This window comes from Camellia sinensis, chromosome 6 (assembly GCF_055761805.1).
Source record: "Camellia sinensis isolate YWXY chromosome 6, ASM5576180v1, whole genome shotgun sequence".
NCBI lineage: Eukaryota > Viridiplantae > Streptophyta > Magnoliopsida > Ericales > Theaceae > Camellia > Camellia sinensis.
The window spans coordinates 29156495-29161072 of NC_138966.1; positions in this window are offsets into that span (position 1 = coordinate 29156495).

Below are 4578 nucleotides of genomic sequence, written 5' to 3' on the forward strand. Positions count from 1 at the left end.
TCACGCATAGTAAATTGGTGAAATCTTTCCCCTGTTCTCACTTTGATAAAAAATTTGATGAATTCTTGTTTTGATACCTATTTGATGAAACCATTAGAGCTACAAAAAGTGACTTTTTCACCAAATTTTAAATCTGATGCAAGATTTAGTAAAGCGTTGGAGATGGTCTTATAGATATCAAAAGTAAAATTATACCTTCACCTTTATAACAGCAACCCTAAAAGATGAGGTAAAAGGTCATATGAGATATTTTTGTTAGTAAAATTATTTGAGTCTTTTTTTAAAGGCTCTTCATTAAAAGAGAAATTTTATTTATTTTTATTTTGCTTTGTCATAAGTAACTAGCGTCCGTTGCTAGGTAAAGGATTTGTCATTTTACTCATATATATTGTTATTTTCATCTTTATTGCATCTGTGCTTGTTTCATATTTGTTATTTTTTCTTTGCTCTAACTTATTTGATCGTTTGAAAATATTACTGTTGAAAGAATATGATTGTTTAAAGAGTAAATTACACTCTTTTTTTTTTTTTTTTTATATTTGGTCACTTTATCACTTTGATCCTTAAAGTTTTTTTACTTTGGTCTTTTATGTTTCAAGTTTTTTTCAATTTACTCTTAAGATAATTTTTGTTCAAAATTAGGATGAAAATGACACATTAATAATCAGATTGCATAAAAATAATTTATTATATATAACATATTTCTCCATACAAACTTAAACCCAAACCCCAATATAATCATATATATATACTTTTTGTATGACAGACATTTCTTGTCAAATTTTGAATAAAAGTTAGTTTTAGGAGTAAATTGAAAAAAACTTAGAACCTAAAGGGACAAATTGAAAAGAAAAAGAAAAAAAAAAAAAAGGTGAAAGTAGGAAAGTGACCAACCATAAAAGGGATAAATTGTGATTTATCCATAATGTAAAAATGTTATTTTAAAAAATAACTAAATAACATATTTTAAAAAATAAATACTTGTAAATGTCATATGTAATAAAAACAAATTGTATATTTTTATTTATGTTTATAGCATTTTTTTTAAAAAAATTAGTTAAGTTAGTTTGATTGGTTAGTTAAAATAAAGAGCATGATTGGAATACAGACTAACTAAACTAGTTAGGCAAAATACAAAGAATACTTTTTTGTATATTTTTACAAAGGGACACACAGAGATCTACCAAATGTCTCATATGACTGGAGACCCACACCCACGTAAGATATTTGATAGAAATGTTGATAAATTTTTTGGTATTGCTTACGTTACTCTTTTGCCTAATAATCTTGGAGATGCTCTAATTTATTTAAAATAAAATAACTAATTGTACTGTATATTTCTTCCCATCTTCGTTGCAATGAAATTTTTATCTTAATTATAAAATGTAATCATTTTTATTCACATAATTATCAAAATCATGATATGAACGTTTATTTTATTTTTGTAGTATATTTTGTTTCTTATTTTCCACAGGAGTTTGAAATCTTATATGATTTTAGTAATTATCAAAGCTGTCTTATCTTATCTGATTTCATTAATTAAGAAAAAATTAATTCAGTGTAAATATTTTACAAAAATTATAAATAAATGATAAACTTTATACACATTAATAATTAACATTATAAATATTTTCATGTTTTTGTAATAATTTTGTGATATTCCCAGTAATTTTCCCTATTAATTATCAAAGTTGTTTTATTGTGAAGGTTAGGAATACTAGTTGATTTGGGTCAAGCAAATAAATAAAAAATAGAATAAATAAAACAGTAGTATAAAAAAATTTAAAATTACAGTATAAAAATTTATAGAAGCCCCAACTATTTCAAAAATAAGAATGAGCCACTTTGGCTACCACCGAACTCCGGATCCGGAGTGCTGTTACAGCAGCAACGGTTGTGAGTAGGGGTGGGCGAGGGTCGGTTGCGGTTACGGAACCTCTAATCCGCCATCCGTCCACCAGATTGGCGGATTAAAGAAAATCAATCCGCATTCGTCTGCCAATCCGGCGGATGTGAATTGAGCGGATTGGCGGATGGATACGAATCGGTTTGGCGGTTTAAAATTTTATAAATTTTTAATATAATTCAACTTGTGCACTTCCTCAAAAAAAAAAAAAAAAGAGTATTACAGTTAATGACTTAAAAAAATATTACAATCATTGCATGCCTTATCCAAAGCAAGAAAGTTTGAAACTTTAGAATATCACAATGACTACATGTCTCATCTGCATACTACAATCACAGCATGCCTCATCTATATAAAGTATTACAGTCTGTGATTTTTAAAATATAAAAACAATTCAAACCACCAAAACTATGAACATAGTAGTAGTAGAGATTGTATGTCTCTGTATTGTTACATCCATATATGTTTTTGAAAACAAAAACCAACCAGCATATATCATATTTTCTATTTATTATTTTTAGAGATAGATTTAAAAACCAAAAAATATAGATAAATAATACGCTTATTTTTTTCAATTCAAAAAAGATATTCAAGTTGAAAACTTTTTTTCAACAGAATATTTAAACTCTTTTTTAATCGAAAACACAAACAGAATATTTAAACAAATTGAAAACACAAAGTCTTATAAATTACTAGGGGTGTTCGCGGTTTGGTGGTTCGGTTGCGGCTAAAGGAATCTAAAATCTGTCATCCGTCCGCCAGATTGGCGGATTGGAGAAATTCAATCCGCAACCGTCCGCTCGTCATCACGCATCCGTCTAAAATGCAGCGGATCGATTCGGGTCGGTCAGTTTTGACGGATCGATATATTCGTTGCTCACCCCTAGTTGTGAGGTATAGAAGAGCATGTTCTAAACCTATTTTGATAATTTAAATAATTTATATTATAAAGTTTGTCAAACATATCATTAGGAGCAAACTATGCTGATAATTCTTACATTTTAGTCTTTGTATCATTTTAGTCCCTGTAATTTTAATTGGTTTGATTTTGACTCTAAATTATGATTGTCACAATTTAATCAAACTGCTTACAATTGTTAGTATTTTTTTATGAAAAGCATGCACATAAATGACGTGTCATATTTTAAAGGCAAAATCATTTATACCAAATTGACACAAAATCTAAAAGTAAGAGTAAAAATTGAGTCAATAGAAGGTGTGTGGACTAAAATGATGTAAGAGAATGTAGAGATTATCAGTATAATTTACCCAATCATAAATGTAAAAAAATAAGTTAATTGGATATTTGTAACATTATGATCGGGTTCTATTTGTTTTTAAAATATTATTAAAATTATGATAGCGGTTTATTTTTTTACAAAAAAAGTATGGTTTTATTATAAAATTATAAATATTCAATTAATTTGATTTATTTTATTTTATTTTATACAAATGATCTACTTAACAAATTTTACAGTATAAATAATTTAAATTACCAAAATATATTTGGAATAAGCCCCATAAACTTACAACAATTACTGTTGTGCAACATCCCAGTTCCTCAAATTCCATCCCTAAGCCTTCGTTTGGCATATCAAGTTTTTTGATTTTTTGATTATTTTAGTCATAAAATGACAAAATAATTTTTTTAACCCAATAAGACAAAACATCATATTTAATCCATAATCATTTTATTTTTTCTCTCACAAAAGTTAAAAAAATCAAAAAATCTATCCCAAATAAAACTTTTTAATCCTAAACTAAAATAACAAAAAAAAATTAAAAATTAAAAAATCAACTCACATTCCAAACAAATCCTCAAATCAACCACCATCAAACGACCAACCTCTTTTACCCTAATCAACCCTCTTCCAGCATGCCCCCTCGGAACTTATTTGAAAATTACCCCATATGACACAATTACACAGAACCCTAAGATTGAAATGAGATGTAAAAAAATGCAACCCCGGTTGGTAGCTCGAATATAGGGGCTCGAATTTGGCTCGAAATTAGGAGAAGAAGAAAGAGGAGGAGGAGGGAGGAGAGAGGGAGGAGGAAGGAGGAGAAGGACTGGAGGGGGCCCAATTATTAGGGCTGGAGGCGGAGGAGGGGGGCGGAGACACGATCGGGCGGAGCCGACAAGCTGCGACGGCGGACGGAGGCAACGAACGAGCTGCGAGCTGCGACGAGGACGGCGGGCGGAGGCGGCGGAGGCGACGAGCTCCTCGGGACGAGGACGGTGGGCGGAGGCTCTCTCTCTCCTCTTCCCCTCTGTTCTTCTTCTGGTTTCAACGAAGAAGAAGAAGAAGAAAAGGAAGAAAGAAAAAGAAAAAAAAAAAAGAATGGCAAAACGACGTCGTTTTGCCATTCGACCCAAAATCGGGCCACAGATTTCGAGCTACCAGCCATTTTTCAAAAAAATGTAGGCAGGTACAAGTTATACGACACAGATATGATACTGACCTAATAATATTAAATTTTACAAAAAAAATAAGACACGATGTGTGAAAAATATGTACAAAACATATAATTTTATATATTTATTATATATTATATATAAGAATAAATAATTATTATATATAATATATATATATATATATATATATATATATATATAAGTATTTAAGTCAAATATAATCATTTTTAAAATTTAAAAGAGGAAATATATGTAA